Source organism: Myiozetetes cayanensis, unplaced genomic scaffold (assembly GCF_022539395.1).
Source record: "Myiozetetes cayanensis isolate MyiCay16 unplaced genomic scaffold, myiCay2020 scf2-11, whole genome shotgun sequence".
Taxonomy (NCBI): domain Eukaryota; kingdom Metazoa; phylum Chordata; class Aves; order Passeriformes; family Tyrannidae; genus Myiozetetes; species Myiozetetes cayanensis.
In genome coordinates, this window is record NW_026087411.1 from 9,450,005 (window position 1) to 9,473,561 (window position 23,557).

Sequence of the window (23,557 nt, forward strand, 5' to 3'; positions counted from 1 at the left end):
CAGGTAATCAAAACATCTTCGGTGATTCACTTCCCACCATTCCTGTACAGTATCCAGGCTATAAATAGCTGTGTTTTACGTATAAAAGACTTGCAAACCATCCTCCCCATAGTCTCCAGTGTGACAGAACAACTCCAGCAGGGTAAATGGCTGCTGGGTATAAAGGGAATATCAGTCACAGTCCATTTGTCATCAGGTATCCAGGGTGGACACACGCTCTGCAGAGAGGATCGGTACCAGGAGGGACCCTTTCATCCAGCAGTGAGACATTTAGGCTGAAGGCAGAGGATAACTGTGTAAGTATTTCTTAGCTGGTCACCCAGGGACAAGCAGCATTAAAAATGGAGCTGGAGCTTTCCTTGGCCAAACACTCATTAGAAGTGATGAAGAAAAATAAACGTGCAGTGAAAAGCCTTTGTAAAATGGTGCTGTAGCCTGCATAATCTTTATAAATGCACTGGCTCAAGCACTAACTTCCTCTAAGTGTGTGATAATGGAAAAGTACCAGAGGTTTCAAGTGGAGGTCAGGTGAGTTTTCATTCATACAAAGATTGACTCTGTTAGAGCTGGGAGGCTTTAATGAAACATCTCCCATTAAAGATGGAAGATGCAGGGCTCAGCAGAAACTCTGCCATCCTGGTTGCTTCAGAAATGAGCCTGGCCATGCAGCACAAAGCCTGCTTTCCCTTAGACAGCCCTTAATATATCTGCAGCAATGGTACGGTACTGCTGGCCAAGTCCTTCGTTAAAGAACTTGCTGCTCTTGGAGTTATCATGGAATCAAGGAATATCCTGAGTTGGAAGGGACCTACAAGTATCATGAAAGCAGCTCCTGCTCTGAGAAGGTTGAAAGGTGGCACCAAGGTCCTGCTGCTTCCCAGGCAACAGCTGTGTGTCTGGGACCACTAGAAAATGCAAAAGAAGGGGCAAGGCACATGCCAATGACTGCTGACTGGAAATGGTGATGGGAGCCAGATATCCATGCCACAGGCCCCAAGTATGCAAAACACAACCACAACAATAGTTAAGTCATGCTTTTAAGGAGAGGACATCATGCTGCAAAACACTGTGATCCCTGTAGTGCTGGTATTAGATCTCATCCTCTCATGGGTCGCTCACCTTTCATGAGTTTTCCAGCTTGAGCCTTTGGACTTGATTCCCAGGTGTAAAGTGGATGCTCTGCAGGGCTTAAGCAGCGCCCTGCTGCAGCAAGCCAGTTTAGCCCAGTCCTCAGGAGCTGGGGTTGTCTGGAAGCACTGGGGTCATACACAGCACTTGTGGCATCCACAGGAGCATGAGCTGCTGGCCAGATTCTTAAATGCTTCAGCTGTGCTTTTGGCTCTTAATTACTGGTGTTTTGAAGAAAACTGCTGGATAAGGTAAAGATTCACCTGTTCTGGGAAAAAAAAAAATAAAAAAACCCCACAGTGCAATTCAGATAATGGCAGTGTTCAGGAAAACTTCAAAGAGAAGATGGATAGGAAGAAGAAATAGCAGTGAACCAACTCGGACACCAGACCAGGCAACCTCAGTCTCTCTTTAAGGAACACATTTGTACATGAGCTAACAACTCTGCTACACTTTCATACGTCATTAGGCTAATGTTCTGCTTAAATAGAGTCATCAGTCATTTTGTTATTAAACCCCTTTGTGCCTGGCAACAAATTGATGGGAAACGAAAGCATTAGTAGGTTGTTTGAGGATTATAAAACAGCACTTGTAAAGCTCCCACTGCTTCAGTGGAAGGTGAAAAAGCACAGAGGAGCTAATTGATCGTGCCAAAACAAGCCTCCAAAACTGCTGGGACTTAAATGGAAATAACCAATTGAGTTGCCTTTTTATTTGTTCTGACATGCTTCAGCGTTCCAGGCATACATTTGGGTTGCATTTTCAGCTTTTTTTCCCTCACAAGTCCTGAAACTTGCATTCCTTACAAAAAGAAACCAAAAAAAAGAAAAAGAAAAAGGAAAGCTGAGAGTCTCATGAAACCTACAGTTCCAGCAGCTTGTACCTTAAGGAGGATGAATTGACATTAGATTTCTTATTTCAGAATAAAATGCTATGCTCTTGCTCAGATCTTATTAAATATCTAAAAAAATATATATTTCAGCATTTGGTCTTGGATATTTTTATCTTAGTTACTGGTTGGAGGGAGATTATGGCATCCTGCTTAATTCTGTATTGAAGTTTTGCACTTAAACCCGGAGTGAAACCCTTCTGTCTCACAATGGCGTTGCTAAGTTTAACTTCCATATTACAGTCCCGGGTTTTTCAGGGAAACCACCCTTTGTGCATCACATCCTGCATGAAACACATTTTGACTTTTGCCAGGAAGCGGTTAAAAATCCCATTTATTAGCCCTGTCAACAGCAGCTGTTGAAAGGCTACAGCCCTACTTGTTCTTCATTTCCCCAGCTGTAGCTCCTCGAGGAGAACAATGAGAGGTCAAAGGCAGTGGCAGCCTGTTTTCCTGCACTCAGGTCTAAGTCTTCCCCCAGCCCTCATCAGCTACAACACAGAGCACAGCTCTGAGTGGCACAGAGCAGGTGAAGACATCGGTTGCTCACTCTCTCTTCCAGCACAAGAAAGAGGTGCCATTGACTGGCACTAGTAAAAGGCACGTTCAAAATTAAGTTAAAAAGAGATGGATCTTCACGTGATGGGGGAGAACCACGGCCTCTCTGCCCAAGGATGCCAAAATGCAGTGAGATTCAGGAGCAGCGCTTGGACTGGGCAAGTGCTTGGAAATCCCATGAGGGTTAATAAACAGGCAGAACACCTTAGGTTTTGAATCTCTTAGCGGTTGAGGGAAGAGAGCTTTGTTCCTGCCCACAGGCTTCAGTGCAGGGAGCACAGGATGGCTGGGGTTGAAAGGGAACTTAAAGATCACCTAACTCCAATCCCCCTTCCACTAGACCAGGTTGCTCAAAGACCCATCAAGCCTGGCCTTGAACACTTCTAGGGATAGGGATGAATTGCAATTTGGGAGGAGACTCCTCCTACTTTCTTGTGCCAAGCAAATTTTGCCTACTCACCTTGTGTTCCTGACGCTGGCAGGTCCAAAAGTCAGTCACATCTGCTCCCTGCCTATCAAGGGGCTTTTCCACTTAGAAACAGCTTGAATTATACATATGAATATGGGAAGTAAAAGGCTTTTGAAGCTTGATTGTCTCACTCCAGCTCCTCACACCAGCAGGAGACAAGAAACAGCAGACTCTTGTCTGCTTCCTAAACCCCACCAAATGAATATTTTTTGCCCTCAGCTCTGATTCCGATGCAGAGAGCGAGGCAGAGGCCACCTGGCAGAGTGCCTGAGGAGGCTTCTGGCTGGTCAACCTTGCTGTGTGACACACTTCAGACAGTGGCCTTGCAGAGCAAACAGACTTCAATTCCCACTGAGAGGACAGTGGAGCAGATTGAAAGGCCCTGCAAAGCAACTCAGGCAACATAAGTCTCCTGGCCACCTACTGTATGTGCTAAAGACAAAACAGCTCCCTGAATCCTTATGTGCCATAAAAATGCCAAAAGCAGGAAAAAGTAGATACAACTGTTGCACTGTTATCCATAAGAATGTTATGTCTCAGAATCCTCTGTGTACAATTTTTTTTCCCCCTTTAATAAGTATTAGCATGCCAGAAAGTATTGTAAAAGAAAAAGAGAGCATCAAGGGTAAGATAATGTTGTGGACAGGAATGACTAAGAACTATCAAGCCCCACAATCTGGAAAGTGAGCTTATTTTCAGAGATTTGAGGATTTTGGAAACAACTTGTGTTTTAATTTTATGATTGAAGCCAACAGCCTTAATTCTTCCTTCATCACTAATGAGACAAGTAAGCATGACTAAGTCAATTTAACTGGAGACTAAGTAATGAAAGAATAATCCCAAATTTACGTTTCCACTTGTAACCTCATTTCAGGGCAGAATTAAGGTGACTTGGGTGCTTATTTTTGTATTTCTACGTCTTAACACCTTTGGGCTTCTCTTTCAAATGTCACTTAGAGTTAGGTTTGAATCCAAATTCCCGAGTGTGTGTTTTCTTGGGGCTGGAGCATCCCTGTGGTGTGCTTTACCCATAAGCTCAACCATAAATGTTGTTTTCTAGTGCTGTAGCTGAATACACGGTGTTAATAATCCACGTTCAGGCTGCATGCTGTGCACTACTGTCACATCCTAACAGAATCCCTTACTTTTAATGCAAATAAGCACAGTAGCAAATTGGTACTTTTTTTTTTTTTGCCATCTTATTTTGGTTTTGAGAGGAACAGTGGGTTAGCAAAGGAAGCAGATGCAGGAGCATTTACAGGAGCAGAGGGGACACTGGCTGGTATAATCTGCCACAAAGTCACTGCTCCCTTGTGTCCTCTGAAATATTCATCAGCTGCTGGGCTGGCAGTGCCATTGGTGCCTCCACACTGAGCTCATTCCTGCCCCCTTCCCCTCCTCGAGGAGGTGGCACTGCCCTGCAAGCAGTGATGGAGCTGCTCCATAAAGTATCACCAGGGGTGAGCTTTGTCAAAGCAGATATGAATTTCTCAAGGTTTTTTTTTTTCCTTGTGGAAACTTAAAGCTCAGATATAATTAGTTAAAAGCCTTTCTAATACCATCATGCTCCTGACAGGGTGCCTTGCTGGAAGTTCAAGGTAAAACCTCGGCTGATAAGGGACTGATGGTGCAAGGCAGAGCAAAGCATAGGGTGGGTGGGTAGGTGGATGCTACAGCCAACAACTAAACCCCTCTCCCCTTCCCAGCTGTGCCCAGGCACTGCAGTCCCCACCACTCCCACACTCCCATGCCTGGGCTTTTTCCATGCTTTCCCACGCATGGAGCAACTCTGTGTTGAGGATATGTAGAAATGGACCTGATCTGGAACCCACGGCGTATGTGACACGAGCAGACATTAAATCCACGATCCTGGAAGCGGGAGCAGGGCTTCCAGCTCCTTGCTCTGCCACTTCTGCCAGTTGTGCTTTCATAATTCAACACTGCTAAAAGTCTAAAAGTACAAAGGCAGGCAAACACCACGGCTCTGCTTTTAGCCTTTTAGTTGAACTCCTGACACGCTGGCACTATTATTTTTGTTAACAATGTGGAAGGGATAACGTTAGAGCAGGGCCTGGGGCTGGTCTGCAAAGGGCACTACAATCATTGGCAGGTGACTTAATTCTGTAGTCCTGTAAGTCAAACTTCTGGTGGATGTGCTTTCTGCTCAAGGCAGATGAGACAAAGTCCCCTTGGAGCAGGACTGCCAGTAAGTAGCTCTCTGAGAGGGCACTCATCTAATTAGCCAAGCTCCTCTCCCTGGAGAGCAGCTCATTGCCTGCTCCTGCACCTACATCTCAACAGTATAAACATCTCCAGGTAAATGAGCAGGACACCTTTAGAAGCTTGTTTAGAGGACAGAAAGCTCCAGTAACCCAGCCCAGTCATCAGGGCATCGACCAGAGCAGGAGAGACCCCAGCAGAAACCTCACAGGAACTCCCACCCACCTCCCCGAGCTGAAAAACATTTGGAGTAGCAGCAGACTCTCCTCTTAGAGCTTTGCCACTCTTTACAGCATAATTGAGCATTTGCTAGACCAGAAAGAGAAGGAGAATGTGCACAAACATGCAGAATATGCACAAGATACTGCAGCTTTGGGGCACTAGAAACAGCTCTAAGTACTCTGAAAAATGAAGGTGCTTTTCATTAAGAAACCTGGGACCCAGAGCTTCTGAGTTTCTAGGGAGTGCTCAAACCAACAGAGATCTCATGTTAAAAAAGGGAAAAACCAGCTTTGGCACCACCCCTGGCCAGGACTGTGAAGATGTTTTGGGGGCTCAGGCATGGGATGGACTCTTTTTTTTTTTAAGTTCCTCAAGGTCAGCAGCCTGAGCAGCGTATGGACAGAAATTTCTGATCCTCTGAAATGACACCACTGTTTTCAAGCTTAATAGAACAGAATTAAGACAAATACCTGAATGCCACGAAAATGCTGCAAAAGCTCCAAACACAGCTAGAGATATTTTTTTAATAACAGGAACCCTCCACTGCTGCTCTTTCATGCACTGAAACCTCAGAACCAGCACAACTGCTTTAGCAGTGCTAAGGACAAATTAAAGAGGAAAAGGCAAAATAAAAGGATCTCTTCTAGTTTGTATAACAATAATAATAAAAAAAAAATCTCTGAAACAGTAAGTCATGACACCAAAATGCATATTAAAATACTTTATGAAATAATATGTCCTCAAAAGATTTAGAGAAAATAAAGGACAGTGGAATTCACTGCCTAATGAAGTAATTGCTGGAGATATCTTACAGCACACAAACCCAATCCTTATGTTCATTTGGCCAAATATGGAAGGGAAAGTCTTCTGGTTTCAAGTATAAATAGTCTAAAATTAGCTCCATCAGCCTTTGACACTGCCCACATCACACTTTTTTACAGCAGGGTTGAACATGGAGAGACACCCCTGGAAGTGTTCAAGGCCAGGCTGGATGGGGCTTGGAGCAACCTGGTCATGTGGAAGGTGTCCTTTCCCATGGCAGAGGGGATGGAACTATATGATCTTTAAGGTCCCTTCCAGACCAAACCATTCTGTGATTTTAAAAACCCTGCAAATCACTCATACTCAAACATAACTTCATAAAAATGCACAAGTAGCCATTCAGAAATGAGGTAAATCGAAATTTAAGGGGCAGAACAAACACATCTTTAGTGTTATGGGAAGAACTGACCTCTTGGAGTCTCACATTTCATTGCAAATGCTATTTTGCTTGCTGAAGCCCAGAGCCTTTAGTGCTCGAGGTAATGCTGATGCCATCAGGGCTGTTGAATTTCACATGGCAAACAACTGGGCTGAAGCATCTCTGTGCTCTGCAAAATACAGCTGGATAGGATAATTCACTGAAATTATACCTTGCATCCACCTAGCACTATTTGCTCCAAAGCTGCTTGTCCAAGGAAGCTGGGACTGGGACAGCTTATCCAATATTTGTCCAAGCAGCAATTCTGGTGAGCCCCACGTGAATAAAGGCATCATTCCAAGCTGATAATCCAATAAAGTGATGTGGGCCACACAGCAGAGAGCACCAGGCTCGTTGCTGTGCACTGTCCTCACTATGGATCAGGTCCAGGAGTGATATATGAGGGTTCCCAAACATTTTGCAGGGGTTCTCAGCAACTCATTGCTGAGGAAGCAAAAAAAGCCTTCACTGACTTGCTGTGCAGTGGAAACCTACTGCAGCCTGTGAACTCTGGAGAAGGTCATTACTACAGTTAAAGTAGAAAAGTATTGAAAACACTTCTAGGAAACTTATGGAGACCTCCCGAGCAACACTGAAGTGAGTGGGAAAACAGTTCTGTATTTTTATGATACCTGTGAAATGGAAATCAGGAATCATCTCTCCACTTGTCCCACCATGATCAGGGTTTCCAGAACATCCAACACCACTCTGGGATCCCCCAGCAGCTCCAACTGCTGATGGAAAACGCCAAAAGGAGAAGCTAAGAAATTACTAAATTACTCAATCTAACTAAATATTTTAACGAGGGAGATGGTTTGATTACAAACATTATTTCCACCCCTGGGCTGGGAAGAGTTAAACACCCCAAGTCTGCACAACAGCACAGGATTTTTTTAATTATTTGGCTTTTTTTTTTTTCCTTCCTTTGAATGGGTTTGTTTGTTTCCCTTGGAGGCTGCAGGCACACACAATAGGCAGATTTTTCAATTGAGCCATTTTTTTCCACTTTTAGTCTTCAATGGAGCCCAGGTGCCAATTGTTTGCTGCTTGATTTCTGCCTTCCCTTTCCTGCCTGCAGCTTAACCCCTTTCTCTCCTTCCTACTTTTGGGGGTGTCATTGATCAAATCCACTCCTGATGCTGATGGCTGATAAACAATTACCAAACAGCTTGGTAATGGTCTGTATTAAGTATGAGTGACAATAAACAAGGCAGCATACATTTCATTGGTGAATTTAGCCACAGAAAGTCAAATATTAACTAGTCATCTTTCCTTTGAAGCCCTCTTCATAGCATATTTGTTCATAAAGTAAAAGCATTTTTTAAAAAAAGCCACAAATCACCAACAGCCAGCTTAGGCAAACCTCTTCTAATTTACTTCAGGAAGACCAACAAAGGCACTGTAACATTTTTTTTCTTTTAAATCCCTCCTCACCCAATCACTTACTGAGGAGGCAGCAAGTTTTAGCACACAGCTGCCATCCTGTGCTCATGGAAAGCAACCTCTCTGACTGTCCCAGCCTCTGGAACGCCCAGAGAAAGGTTCTACACAGCTCAGGGATTAAGTCAGGCCCAGGCTGGGGCTCAGCTCAGTCACAGTGTCACTGCTAGAGGGATTAAACCTTTCCATAGATCAGATTGATCCTGATTGTCATGTAGCCACTGTGCTGCTGTCAACATGCTCTGTTGCAGCTTACCCTGATATCCTGATCAAGTGCTTGGGGTTCTGCCTCATGCATTAAACATCAAACTGGGTGAGCAGATGAAATCCCCTCCCTGCCACACGTCTCTCCCGTGGGTTCGCTCTGCATCGTCGTCGTCAGAGAAAGGAAAAAGACGGGCCAGTTTTAAAGCTGTAATGTCAGAGTTGCACCTGATTCACATCCCCTCCAGCTGTCAGGCCTCATCCAGTGGGGGAATGAGATCAGGGAAAAGGGAGGAGAAAGGGGAGTTAATAAAAAAAAATAGCCCACGGCAGAACCACCAAGAATGGAGAATGCCAGGATGAACTCTAAAACTGTGCTCTTGAAGAGCTCAAAGAGCACATTTTTAAGAACAAGACATCCAACCTGGCATGAGGGACTTGCACTCTTTCCAGAACTTCCCAGCACTAGAATCCATTAAAAAACTCACCTGGAGACGGGATCCCACCTGTGGAGATGGGATGCTCCTTTCAGCCTTGCAGAGGTTCTTCTCTTGCCCTGCACACCAGCCAACGCTCTTCCTGTACCACTCAGGCCTGAGCCATGTGTGGCCACCTGCCTTCTCGTTTTGTTTGTGTGTGTGGGTTTTTTGATGTTTTTCTTTGTTTCTTCGTTTTCCTGAAAGCCAAGAAAAAATTCAATATCAAAATTTTCCAAAGAACCCCCAAAGATATGGAATGTTAGCATAAATATCCACACAAAACAAGACTGAGCTACTAACAGATACCACACTCTAGAGCAACAGTGATGTGGTGGGCAGGAAGAAATATTAAGAGACAAATCTAAAACCACTTAGGAGAGTTTATGCACACTGTTTACATCCCAGGCACCATTTGGAACTGAAGATTTAGTGATTTATCATATCCCAGTTCACTCCTCTCTGCAAAAGCAATAGGCAGGACCAGCAGAGCGTGTCTCTGAACATGCTGTTTGCTAAAAGGCATCACCCACAGAACCAGAACAGGCTCACCCTTGGCAAACACTGTCCCCCTGGGGCCTTCTGAAGAGCTGAGGGATTTAGGAGAAGGCCTTGCAGGGGAACAGAGCTTCAAGTGTCAGAGGATTTAAAAATATATAAGGCTGTGAAATCTGATGGGACCTGGAAGAAACTAAAGGGGCAGGTACCTCAGCAGAGGATCTTCGGCCAGTGAAGCCAGATAACCCTCAAAATGCACTAATGGAGGATTTGGGAGTGAAGCCCAGCAAGAGATGCTCGTGACATGGTCTGCCCCAGGTGAAGGGGTTCCCAGAGAACCCAAAAGCCCACGCCTTGCAGGCAGGATCTGACTGGTACCACAGCACCTGCCTTGGGGCAAACCTCAACTTTCCTGAACCCCACAGACATGGTGTGTGTATCATTGCTGCTCTCTAGACTTGGCTGAAATCAGCACTGGATCCCAAAACTGAAGCAGGAACCTTGCATAGACAGTTCCTTCTTCAAGGCTCAGCTCCAGTACCAGGCTGAAAACCTGGCATCCATATGCACTTGGCAGGGATTATTAAATCAAGTGAAAGAACATTTCAAGGTTTTCTTCAGTTGATTGTTTAGGAACTTCTTTGGAACAAGCTTCTTCCCCAAGAGAGATTTCAATTCTACCCATGCACACGGAGGAGAAGAAATTAATACAGTGTTAAGACAGCTCAGCACTGAGAGCAGCATGCACAGGCTGAGCAGAAAGTTATGTGAGACCAAAAACTAGGTATTAGCAATTTTTCAAGGACAAAGTGGTGAAGTTTCCAATGACAACAACAGCCTTCCCCCTCGCAAATTGGCCCAGCAGACACATGTCCTCGTGTGCCATCAGGGAACACACTCACAGCGGGTCATCCCTGGGAGCTCCAAGTGACAGGAGTCATTTCTCCTTAAAGGAACACCTCAAAGATTGCACTTTGCATAATAAAATAATAAAAGGAAACCCAAACCCTGACTCTGGAATCCTAAGAACAAGGCATATGCAGGTGAGATTTTCCCTCTGGCTCTGCTTTTCATGCAGGTTTCAGGCTGACTTCGCCTTTAGAATCTTGCCTAGTTCCAGGCATTACATGGCTGTAGTGATTAACCACAGCATGTTACAGCTGAGATTTAAGCTTCTGTAGGATTTGTGGGTTTTATTTACCCACCATAACCAACTTGTGCAGTCCATGGACTTGGGAGCCATCAGTAAAATGGTTCATTAAATATTAAGGGCTGTGTTTCCCAATGACATTGATGGGAGAGCTGTGGGAATTGAACTGGTAGCAGGGTATAACTAACCCAGGGTAAGTTTAGTTAATTACGCTTCCAAGCAAAAAAAGGATGCCTAATAGCTTTTGATCTTCAGTGGCCAGTGTATTTTGGAAATAGGCGAACATATGTAGTCTTTCTGAAGGCTCTTATTCCAAATCCATGTGTGGATGTAATTTAATGCACAGTGCTTTATGCAATTATACCTACAGATGCCTAAGTGAGAATTTAAATTAGCATTAACTTGATAGCTTTTGCTAAAGGCAGACAAATGCAAACAGGCTCTGGGCAGATTTTCCTGTAAAGCTCTGCCGACCCCCATCAGTTCCCAAGGCGCTGCTCCAAATGTAAACCCCGGGGATCATTTTACCAATTAGGTCTTGTCCAGCAAGAGCCTCTCTGCCCAAGTGGACTCAGAAATGAGACCCCAAAACTGCACAAACCACATCTCCACAATGCAAGCTATCACCAATCAGGCAACAGAAGGAATGATGCTCAAACATAAGGACCCCCCAGGTTCACATATGGATAATCTTTACCCAGAAATTCTTACAAATCCATACATACCAGTCTAAGGACAATTTATGCAAGAAAACCATTGTTGACAGAAATCTGTGTGAAGATTGACCCATTGCCTCCAACAAATGCTGTTTTGCTTCTGAGAACTGTCAAAATCACTGCACAGGAATTTCACAGTTGGTCCATGAACAGGTTGAGTCTCAGGCACGTTGCACTGACTGCGTGTGGTTTGTTCTTGCAATACCTGCACACAGAAAACATACTAACCCCTTTTTTTTTCTGCCCAGAAGCCCTAAATAAGATAAATTATCCAAGTAACACATAGGTGAGAGCCAGTGCCTCACAGTTCTCCTGCACTGAACCACAACTCATCACTCGCCCTCAGTGCTTCTTGGATGGCCCAGCATCCAAACCCCAAAAGGACTAAAGGACGTGACAGGACATCTCTTTTAAACACTGAAGTTTGCAGACACAGCTTGGTGCAACTTCAAAGCTGCCTATACCCCAAAAGCAACCTTTACTCTGACCTCAGTCAAACAGCTGAACTCGTCAGTTGTGGGTTCGATCCCTGCATGGGCCATTCCCTGAAGAGCTGGACTTGATGATCCTGGTGGGTCCTTCCCCACTCAGAATATTCTTGTGAAATAAGAATCAAGCTACCCAAAGGGGATTCCTGATTACTCCAAACCGAATTAGTGGTGCTTTTGTCCAACTGTGCTGCTTACAGAAGACTGCAGTGGCAGAGGGGATTTCTCCCTGTCCCTGATGAGCGTTAGGAGGGCTGGCTTCCTGATGAGCCAGAAGTGTTGGCAGCAAACACACAGCATAAAAATTATTCATAAGCAGCCTGATACCCTAATTTTATGAAAAACCAAAGCAACAGGACACACAAACAGCTGTGGCAGGGAAATTATCAGCTGGGGAGAGCATCATTTGTTTGCTGCAGAAGCAGCAGCAGCAGACTTGGATCCTTCCCTCCTGCAAGCAGGTGCAGGTCAAGCAAACAGACAGGCAAGGGCATTGCATCTCCTGGGCATCTCCCTGCTGGGCAGAAGGCAAACTGACATCAAAGGATTGCGTGTCACCTGTTAAACAGCAGATTTCATTTTCCCCACTTCGCTGCAAGGAAGCATCTTCTGATGAGCTGACTCAGTCCACAGCTGCATATGTTGCTACCTTGGTAATCTACTGCTTGGAAGCACTTTCTCCTTTCAGTATCTCTCAGAATTGGCACTGGAAGGCTGATGGGTTTTTCAAACACCTGAGAAGCATTTCTGGAGCTCTCATCTGTCTGAGGAACAGCATATCTCAGTGTGCACACACCACTGCTCCCATAACCCAGAGGCTGAATTTCCTTCTTGGCACAGATCAGGTAAAGAGGCACAATTGGAAAAACAGTCTGTGAGTGATTTTTAGAGGAACAATGTTAACACAAGCCTTACTGCTTTATCCAAGGAGGGGACAGAGTGCGTTCCCTCCTTTCCTAGGATCTCCTGTGGGATCCTCTATAACTGTAGGACACTGTTCAGTTTGGGTTGTACCTCCTGGACTCCTGGGGACAAGTTCAAACAGCAATAGTGCAGCTACGTGTCCTTCAGCAGGACTCTCATCTCAAGGCAGGAAAGCTCACATCTCAAAATGCACAACAGCAAATTCTCGAGCTCACTAAAATGTTTCAAGACTCTTCATTTCCTCCCCTGTAAAGGAATAACATGACCTTGGAGTTCTGCTTTGTAGTTGGGTTTTTGTTTGGTTTTTTTCTTTGTTTGTTTTTTGTTTGTTTTGTGTTTTTGTTTTTGTTTTGTTTTTGGTTTGTTGTTGTTGTTGAACAACAAAGGAACAGCTGTTGAGAATTTTGTGTTGTTGTTTTCTTTCATGACAGGAATGTGTGTACTGAATATTTAGGGCATGTTATCTGACAATAAAAATACTGTTACTAAAGCAGCTCACGAGCAGACATGTGATGTCTCACGGAGTAAGCTCCCAATTCACGTTGTGGTGTGGCCAGGAAAGGTGGGATGATGCTGTCTGGGCATCAGGCAGGCAGATCTTGTTGCAGGAAGGTGCTGCTGCGGTCAGCTGGATGGAAAAGCCTCGCTCAGGAGCACAGAAGTGACTCAGTTTCTGTAACCCTGACATTTTGGGACGGCACAAGCACCAACTCACTTCAGTGCTCCACCAGCTCATCCTAGTTTTCCTGACTATTTAATTTTTTGCATCATTAAACTCCCAGATATAAAAGCTTTAACAGCAAAATGGACTCAGACCTGCTGCCCCCGACTCAAACTTGTCTTTTCAGTTTGCTCTGTCCTTCAGCCCATCCCACCCTCTCTAAGGTGATTTGCTTAAGGGCATATTCCTGTAGCAGGAAAAAGGGATGATCCTGTAGGCAGAGAAAGCCTCACATTCCTGTAACTTCAACTGAGACAAATCCAAACGCTTCTCCAAGTCCAGGAGGGTTCATAACTGAGGTTGCAATGCCATGTGGTTTACTCCTAGCTAGGAGGAGGTACATGTCCCCAAAAGAACCCCTGGAAGCTCCTGCTGGTTTAAAAAGCAGACAAGCGTGTGTGTTCCCTTGTAATTACAATTAATTACAAGAAGATGCTTTTCTAGGAGTTACCCTCCATCTGTGGGCAACGGCTCTCCCAAGCGCCAAGCCACCAAGCTCAGCCAGTCCTCAACAAAGAAAAGCTGAGGATGACTAGAAAATAGCAGCCAAGTCCATGGAGTCCAGGCTCCCTGAGTTTTTACTGCACTCATCAGCTGCTCATCAAGAACTGGAAGAAGGTGATTTTGAAACTCGTGTTTCTAGGTATTCAAGATAAATTGCTCTTCATTGCTTAAACTCTCATTCCTCAAAACCTTTAACGGTTATTAAAAAAAAAAAATAAATTAAAGCCTAAGTTACTTGGGAGAACTCATTTAAACAAAACCCACTTCCATTTTGTTTATCTCAAAAATATCTGCAGCAGTTGGGGAGGATTTACACTCCAGTCAATAAAGGCCTGAATAAAACCTCCTGCTATTCCAAATGTGCCAGACCGGGCCATAACAGAGCATTAGCCAAGTGGGGGCTGCAAGAGGAGAACCCTCCACTTTGAGCTGCATTTTTCTATTTGCTGCATTCCCATGTTTAGCTCCATCAGCTGTGCTGCATGTAAGCTGTAGGTGGGCTTTAAGGAGGATGAAAGAAAAAAAAAAAAAGCAGTTTTCAAGAGGTGACATTGCTGATGCTCTCCCTGAAAAGGAAAGGAAGCCTCGCCTCTGAGTATGTGGCACAGAAAAGCTCAAAAATCCTTTGGGGAAAAAACCCACAACAACCAAACACAAACAAACAGGAAAAACACAGAGATGTGCAAAGTAGACACTACCTGTGAGCAGGCTCAGAGCTCCCACTCCTCCCTTCTCCTTCAGAAAAGCTCTCCTCAAAAGGTGAAAAACATCTTTCTATATTTATCTCACTTGCTGAGCAGGAAAATATGCCCCTGACCCAGCCTTATTTACCAAGAACATGCTATTGAGGGAGGTTTTAATCCAAACACAGTGCTGAAAATAGGATGGGTGATTAAAACGCTGACATAGCACCCCATTTGTGTCTCTAAAGGTTGAGTGTAATTTTCTGCCTTTCGTAATTGCTCTGTCTACCCCTTTCTGGCTTTTGCAGAGCATTTGCTCCTTCTCCTCTGGCCTCAGCTTTCTAAATAAAGCTTTTTATTGATTCTACACTTTGTGTTCACTCCAGAGGAGCATCACTAAGGCAGAGAAATTGGTCAGCAGTGCTTTATCCCTGCCTTTTTTTTTTTTTTTTTCCAGTTTTCACACATATACTGCAAGTACAGGATGAAAACCTACAAGATTTGCTGCCTTGCACTCAACACCAGCACCTCAGGTCTGATCCAAACAAACACAGACACCAAGACATAGGTCCTGACAGCCTCCTGCTCAGTGCAACGTTACACATCTTTAGATTAAAAACCAGGCCACGCTCCAAGGCTTGCTGAGTCTGCACCTGAAGCTCAGTAACCCTGAACAGCAGGTATCAGTAAGACACTCATGGGTTTAAGGTTTAATGTCACTGCTGATCCAGCCACAAGGTGCTGTCCTAATATAAGATTGTCCACTTCCATATATTTCAGACTGCCCCCCTTGCACTACCTACCCTGCTCTTCTTAGAGGCATCTCTGACTGAAATCCCCGTGGTTGTTGTAAAACCCTGTGTTGTGTGGCTTCACAGGCACACACAGTTTCACTGAGAAGGTTTTTAGTTTTAGGTGCCTTTTGCTCCTTCCAGCCTGGTTGCACCCTTGGGACCAAGCACACCCCACTGCAGCCCCTCAATCTAAGCCATAAAGGGCAAAGGTCTCTCTGTGACCTCCATTTCTGTAGTTATGTCACCCTGCAGAGGATTTCCTAGCAGGTGACCAGGCCAGGATGGAGTGCCAAGCACAGCCATGAGCCTCCTTGTTTACAGTCACTTAAACCACAGCCTTGGGTTTCTCCTCCATGAGGAGAAATAATATGCCTTGAGCTGACTGGACTGTGCCCATGAGCATCTTTGCTTCACATGATGGGCTTTCCGCTTCCCAGTGTGCCTCCAGATCAAAGAATCATGGAATAGTTTGGGTTGGAAGAGCTAGACATATCTTTGCTTTATCCAGTTCTTCCAGAGGCAAGAGTTGAGCTCACCTTCTGCAAAACTACTTGCTTTTTCATATGCACTTATCTCCACAAACACAGCCCGAAAGATCTTAAGAAACTATTTACAGAGGAATTTGGGAATTTATGCACATTGTTTTGTCACCAGTGAACAAACAAGGCACTAGATCTGTCCCTGATCAGCAGGATTTAGTTTAGGAGGCTGCTCTGGAAGGATGGAGCTCTCAGAGCTGGAGCAAGGCACAAAAGAGCTCTACTGATCCTTACCAAAACCAGACCCTTTCCAAAGGCTTCAGGAGCTGAAGCTGCTTAGTGCTCATGTAGCCCTACACAGCAATTTAACAAAGCCAAAAGTGGATCCCTTGGGAAAAATAGAACACTAGAACAAGCATAGCTGTGCTGCTTCCAAACACTCCTGCAGCCTGCAACTTTTTGCTGTTTGTGGAGAACAAGAGAGGACATTTCTGTTCCTGATGCTGGAAAAAGCCCTGGGTGCAATCCCTACCCACCCTCACCACGTTGGCATGCAAAGGGAGGTTTTGTGTCTCCCCAGAGTGTCTGAGGAGGGGTAATCGAGACCTGGCCAGAGGGATGGAACCATGGAACAGCCAAAGAGAGGGCTGTATATCCATCAGGAATTGCAGGTTCCAGGCATGCTGGGCTAAACTGATGTTTTAATGGAAACACTGATCATAACCCTCCCCAAAAAATTGCATAACTGAGTGGTGGAGGCCAGCTTTGGTACAGCTTTGTCTCACAGACTCATGCCCTGGAACGACAACTGCCTGACTAAGCTTCACTTCCATACTTGGTGAGCATTCTGTGTGCCAGCCAGGATACTCCTTGTGGTTCAAAGCACACAAAACAGATGGGTTTGCATCTTCATCACCACCCCTTTCCACCCAATGTGGGGTTTTGTAGATGTAGCCTGGAGGATCCCCTTCCTTTGGCATTCATGAAAGAGCACATTCATCCAAAAAGGAGTCTGAGCTCTTCTCCCTCCTTTTCCTTTAAGTGTCCCAGCAAAGGACAAGGTCTGTGCCAGTAAAACCAGCAACAAATAAAACACCTCACAGGACATGGACACAAGCCCCAAGATGGACCACAGCCACTGGGCTGGAAAAATTGCTGCTACCTCTGCAGTAAAAGAACACCTTTAAAGTTCACATTAGAACATCATAAAACCTTTACTTTATCATCTGAGTAATTAAAATACACGAAGCACAGAAATTAACTGACAAACATCCAAATAAAACCTTTCAGCCAGGAACCAGGCTCGGGAGCAAGCAGAGCCCCCTGCTCAGAAGCATCCACCTGGCACTGCTGTCAGGTCACCTTTGCAGCCCTAGGATCACACATCAGCAAGAGCTGGATCTGTTGAAAGGTGAAAAGAGGTGTCACAGCATAGTGCAATGAGGGGACAAAGTTCTCATCTTCCTTCGGCAGGAAGGGCCCCACAATTGTCACTGCGTGGCAAAGAACACCCTCAAGATGTGCTGACAGTTTTGACCATCTGTGGGAAACTCTTCCAAGCATCAGATGAAGAGTGTTTGTTTCTCTTTAATTGCAATTTTAAATGAATGGCATTTATCAACTTGCTTCCAGTGTTGCACTACTTTCAGTCACAGCACCGCCCAAGGAAAATATTTGCACTGCAAATATTTGCTGGGTTTAACTAGTTTTTACATAATTGTTTAATTGCTCCACAGAAATAAAAACTTACTGGGGGTGCTGACAGTGTCTAAAATCAAGTCTTTATAGGAGCAGTTCAACATCTTTCCAAAAAATCCAGGACTTTTGGACTCAGCTTTGTGCCAATAATGGAGACATTTCTGTCTGTTAGCAACATGCCTTCCTCTTTCTTTCTAGTTAAACCTGGAAAAGGATTTTTCCCCATCCTCACAGCAGCAGCTTTATCTTCAAGTGGGATAAATAAGCATCTCTAAGCAGGGACCACAGGGATTCATTGCACACAGTGGCCTCTCATTGTGCATTTCAGTCCAGCAACCCTTTCCCTGGGCAGTCCTAACTGGAAAATAGTTGTGTTCTGCAGAAAACACCGGGAGACCTTGAATTAGCACACCGTGAAAGTCAGGATTAGGGAGGCAGTCATTAACAATAGCTGCATGCCCTGAGAGCCTCTCATTTAATGGAGTGGTAAGAGATTATTTACACTGTGGCATTAAGAATCCTGATATCTGGATGTCTCATCATGATGTGCCCTTTAATTCCTGTTACCTTGCTGAAAACTCGTGTCAAACCTGCATGGATTCTGCTTGCACCAAAAACGACTCGCTCCTCGCTGCTGGAAGAAGATTTTTTTTCCCTGACTAGATTTGTGTATCTGGGTAAAGGGAGTGCAATGGAAAGGCGTTTAGGATTCTCACAGCAACTTAGACGAAAGGATTAGCACTTTAAAAGAGCAGATTAATCTTTGTGAGACCCAAGAACATCTCCTGACTCCCACCACGGAGCCCTGCTGCACCTAAACGGCTTCCTTGAACGCGTGTAAAACTAAAGCGACTTGGATTTCTGGAGCTGAAACCTGTTAGAGGAAACAGGCACGTGGTACAGCTCAGACACAGACCTGTAGATCATCTCCACAAAACCTTGGACCTCGTGCTTAATTAGGCATTGAGAACATGAAACCGTGTACAGGCCACGCTTCAGTGCCTTTGAGAAATACTGGAGCAGTTTCTGTGTCCAGGCATTGCCCAGACAGCAATGTGCCAGAGCATCCACCAGGGCACGGAGCACTGACTCACTTGACCCTACATGGAGCAATTTTATTTCTTAAATGCATTAGTAATTTCATTAACTTAGATGCTTTGGAGATTTTTTTTTTTTTTTTTAAACCCAGCCTAAAGCCAGGAGAGGCTTACAGAGAAGATAATTACTACTCACACAGAAAGACAAACAGGCCCAAGGTGATTATTCTGATCCTCTTGTCTGAGCTCTTGCCATCTCCCAACAAGGTCTGCAGTAAATTAAGACTCATAGTAAACCCCTAAGAACCTCTGACCCTAAAAGAAGAGGTTCTTGTCAAGGGGTCACCTCCTTTCTGGTATGGATGTCCCACGAATGGAAGTCAATGACACACAAGCAGTTCCTAGATATTATTTTTTTAAGTATTAGTATGCTTGCAAGGCCAATATTAAATGTGCACCAAATTCATAGATTCAATTTTTTAAGCTATTTTAAGAGGTTAATACCAGCAACTGCAGGATTTTCCCCCTGTACTAGTTTTCCAGACTAAGTCAGTGCATGAAGACCAATATCTACATTGCTTTCCTCCTTCATCCCTCTACTTTCAGCACTATACCTCATGCATTAACCTCAAAGTTTCTTTTTGTTATCAGTGTTGTCCCCTCTATCTCTTCAAGTCCCAGGCTGGAATTTTTTAAAAATGATTTTATTATTCTTTTTTTTATTATTTTTTTTTTTGCCATGCAATGCCCCACTCCCCCCAAACCTTATTTGTTGGTGGCATTGCTTCCCCTTGCAGGGAGCCACCAAGGAAGCTCTGGAACCTCCAGAGATATCTCCTGCTCCTGTTTCCCAGTGTCAAGCTCAGAAGTACCTTAAAGCTGTGCTAACAAAGAAGCTCTTGCGTTTTTTCTTTTGCCTAAAATCATAGAACAATAGAAAAGTTGGCATTGGATGCGGCACTGCAGGTGGGGGTCTCACCAGAGTGGAGTAGAGGGGGGAGAATCACCTTCCTCAACCTGCTGCCCACACTGCCTTGGATGCAGCCCAGGATAATGTACATAGATGACTCTGCTGCAAACCTGTATAAATACAGAACCCCCCTACTCCTCTTGAATGAGTTATTTGCTAAATCATATCGGATGGCCAGCCCCACACTCGGATAGATTGCTCCAGCCCTGACCCCGGAGCGTGCCTGTGGTAGGAATTGCAGATAATTCAATGATTCTTTGTCCTGGTTCAGCTCAAGTCTTCTCTTGAGCTCAGAGTTCAGCACTGTGAAATTTGCATCCCAATAAAACAGTCCTGTGATAGAACTAATGCCCATTTGCTTTTGGCTGGAACCAACACGCTCATTAATCCCAGTGCCTCAGGATGGGCTCAGTCTGGCTCACCTCAGAGGAAAGGTCACCGCTCAGTCAGCTTTGCTCCTCAGCATCCCCTCATTAAATTTCCATCTAGGTGCTGCATACTTTGCTTGTTAAGAAGCAGGGATTTTTAGGATTAGTTTAATGTTTGCCAGACCAAGCAGCTGGACTGAGAGCCACAGGGCTCAAAGAACAGGACAGATCCATCTCCAGAGCATGGCACTGCCAAACAGTTTAATTCAGTTAAGTATCTAGGAGATGATAAAAGATGATCTGCTTTTAGGTCTGGTGGGCACTAGCTGTCATTTTAGGGTTGGGTGAAGGAAGGAAGATGTGGTACTTGGATGTTTGACCTGGCTAAAGCAAACCTGCCTCGTCAGGTACCATCCTGGGGGCTGCAGCTCTGCTTCCCCAGGAACCCTGAGCTAGAAATTCAGCTACAAACAGTGAGATAGATTAAGGAGAAGGGTCTGAAAATACACCAGAAAGAAACACTGGGATAGATACACAAATGAAATATCCCAGCAACTGTGTCCAAGGAGCAATATTATTAGTAGGTTGGCAGTCGCATTTCTGGATCATTCCCTGCTTTTCAGCGAGGTGCTAGCTCTTCTCCTGAACCCAGCAAAGGTCATTTATAGATCCTATTGTCACACTCTTCTGGGAGCTGGAGATGGCACTGCCAGCTTTGTGCCATACCAAGCCTTCCCAAAGCCTAATGCCATTTTTGGGAACACTTGGCTTTATAATCAGTTAAGCACTGCAAAGCCCATCCATTCCCTGCAAGCTCAAGTCACAAGAGGCTTTTATGCTAGAAATCTCATTGCCAGTGTTTCTATCCACACCACGAGCACTAGGGATCCCAAGGCAATGAAGATGTGCCACTGATATTTCAGCTTTCTACCTCACGGCAAGTGATAAAGTCAACAGGATGTGCTCCAGAAATAGCTGCTTCATACCTAAATAAAAACTACACTGTCCCCAATAAAACATTACATACATTTTTCATGCTCCTGAGGGGGCAAAGCACGGGAGAAGGTGTCACATGGGAGAAGCACGAGGCACATTGCCAGCGGCAGAGAGGGACGGTTGATACCTCAGATCATTGCTTCTCTCTCATCACCAGATATGCTCAGCGGAGATGAAAAACTCATTTCATGATGACAATCCTTTGTCAGATTCTCTCCCTTGCAGAGTCAGTGCTATAACCAGCCTGCTTAGCACAGTGCCTGCTGCAAAGTGACCACAGGAGGCGGCCCTTGATGTGAGTTATGGTCTGGAGGCAGAGTAGCACACAAACCACATCGTTCCAATTAACTTTTCCCTGCCCCTGGTTAAGATTCATTTTTTTATTTTTCATCAACTGGATAAAAGGGAGCCTTCAGAAGTGTGACCTTCCCACCACCTACATCCCATTCTACTGTCACCAGAGGTAAAGGCAAACCCAGGAAAGCCAAGATTTAAGAAGCAGGATGGAGGATGACTCAATCTGGCTCCAACAGTTCTTACTGTCAGACCTGTATGTTCACCCCCAAGCTTTGTGGTCTTTTCTTCCTGCTCTGCAGTGTTCTGTATCTGCTGCAGATTGTCCCAGTCTGGGGTAATTTGGCATTCATACAACACCAGCTTTGCAGGTTTGCAGTGGCTGGCAGGTAGGAACATGTTTTGCTTTGCAGCTGTTCACTGTACATCTACTGAAGCATTCCAGGGGTAGGAAAAGCATGAAAAACTACATTTCATCCTTTTCATCATTACTGCAGTGGGCCAAATGCACAGCAGGTGCAAATAAGCATGAGATCCTCCACCTTGTTACACCACCTGCTCTGAACTTTAGTTACTCAATTCAGCCAAAGCCATAACAAACATGTTATTTTAAGTTTCCCAGCAAATTCTCTACATTTAAACAACCAAACTGAGGGCTTTTTTTTTACCCTAATGATCCTTCAAGAAGGCTTACAGTTTTCCCAGTGCCTTCTGCACTTAGCCTGAACTAGATTTCATCATCACTCAAGGCAGCTTATCTGTATGAGCCCCTCTCCTTTTTCAGGTATATTGATGGAGACATAGGAATATTTGAGTCCCCACCCACGCCCTTCCCCTGCTCACCACAACCACCCTGCTGGCAGGCTTTCACCACTGGCCCAACGAGATTGTAGAGCTGGTTTATCAAGACTCCTGTTACACAGGAAGAAGGTGCTCCAGGGCAGAACTGGCACTGCCCATTTATTTTATGCAATTGAGGGTAAGTCCACGATGCTGAGGCTAAGAAGAGGCAAAAACAAGCACTTACCCAGCCATTTGCTGCATGGCACAGCCTTTCCTCTCTCCAGCTTCTCTGAGGCAGCAAGTTCTCCAGGTGGCACTGAAGGAGTCATGCAAGAAGCGGACAGTGAAATAGGCAAGCAACTCCTTATCTCTGAGCCTGATTATCCTTTGGGAAACTCCCCTCTGGAGCAGCGAGCGGTGCTCCTCCAGGTCCATGCTGCTGGTGGGCTTTGCAGATAGGGCTGGGAAGCCTGGAATCTCCCATGGCATTAGCTAGGGCAGGCCATCACCTTGACCTTCAGCATCCTCCCAGAGACAGGGCTGCATTCAGACACCATGAAACACTCTGAAGGGGAGCTGGAGATGATGGGGAAGGAAACCATAAAAAAATCCTCTGCAGCTTTCTTGGAAGTAAGTTGTGCCAGAGGGGGGAAGATACCCTATACCACCCAGCTATAGCTCTGGGGGAGCATTTATAACCTCTCTGCGTATCCCCTCTCCCCACATCCATCAGCAGCATCACCTGGGCAAGCCAAATCCCACACCTGGAGGCAGGTGAAGGACGGTGCTTTCCCCAGCAGCAGCTCAAACCCAGTTGATACCACTTACACACGAGACGTGTCCAAACCTCTGCAGAGAAAGAATTTTAGCAGTGGAAACAATAGCTACAAAATATTTTATGTTTAAACTGAGGCTGATGGTGCCAGGAGGAAGGTGACTCAGATGCATCTACACTTTCCTCCTCGGAGCTCAGTGCTGGCGTCATCCTGCGTCAGCCATCAAGCCAGCTCTGCTTTACTACTGCAGGAACCTGTTTTTCATGTCCTTAATTTCCTGCCTGATGGTTTCTTGTGTGGGTGGCAGCAGAAAGTCTATGGCACAACATTTGTAGGTTCTGTCTGGTGAGAGATGATTTCGTTTGTGTTTGAGCTGGTATTTATTACACTGGGGAGATGGGCAGTTTATCCCTCTGGTTCAGCCTGAATGGCTTTTTTTTTTGGTTCACATTCCAAAATAATTGAAGAAAACAGCTCTAAGGCATTCCTAAAATAAAAAGATGTCAGCAAATTAACATTAGCTTTAAGTTCATGCCTTATATTTCTGGAAGGGTGAAACCTCTGTGTCAAACCCTCTGGCTACCTCAGGCTCATCACTTGGACTTCCTAAATTTCTTATACTCTCAGAGAAGAACTGATCCACCAAAATCCCATTTGCCTCAATCCTAATCTCATCCTTCAGGTGTATTTTCTCACAATGCAATTCGAGAAAAGTGCTTTAGGAAATGCTTTGTAGCCCTTCCTTCCCCAAAGGCCCAATCTGCTTTCATCAGGAACGTACTCCAAACACAAGGCTTGGATGAAGCCGGTGAGACATTCCAGAAGGGCCACA

At 45.0% G+C, this 23,557-nt stretch overlaps 1 long non-coding RNA gene across 1 annotated transcript; it reads right to left on the reverse strand.

The window, feature by feature from the left end:
- Nucleotides 1-1,150: 1,150 nt before the first annotated feature.
- LOC126639817 (uncharacterized) lies at nucleotides 1,151-22,507 on the reverse strand. Its single transcript, XR_007628888.1, has 3 exons — nucleotides 22,194-22,507; nucleotides 8,859-9,046; nucleotides 1,151-1,396 (listed from the first exon to the last, which is right to left on the reverse strand). It is a non-coding gene; the product is annotated as an uncharacterized LOC126639817 (long non-coding RNA).
- Nucleotides 22,508-23,557: the final 1,050 nt, after the last annotated feature.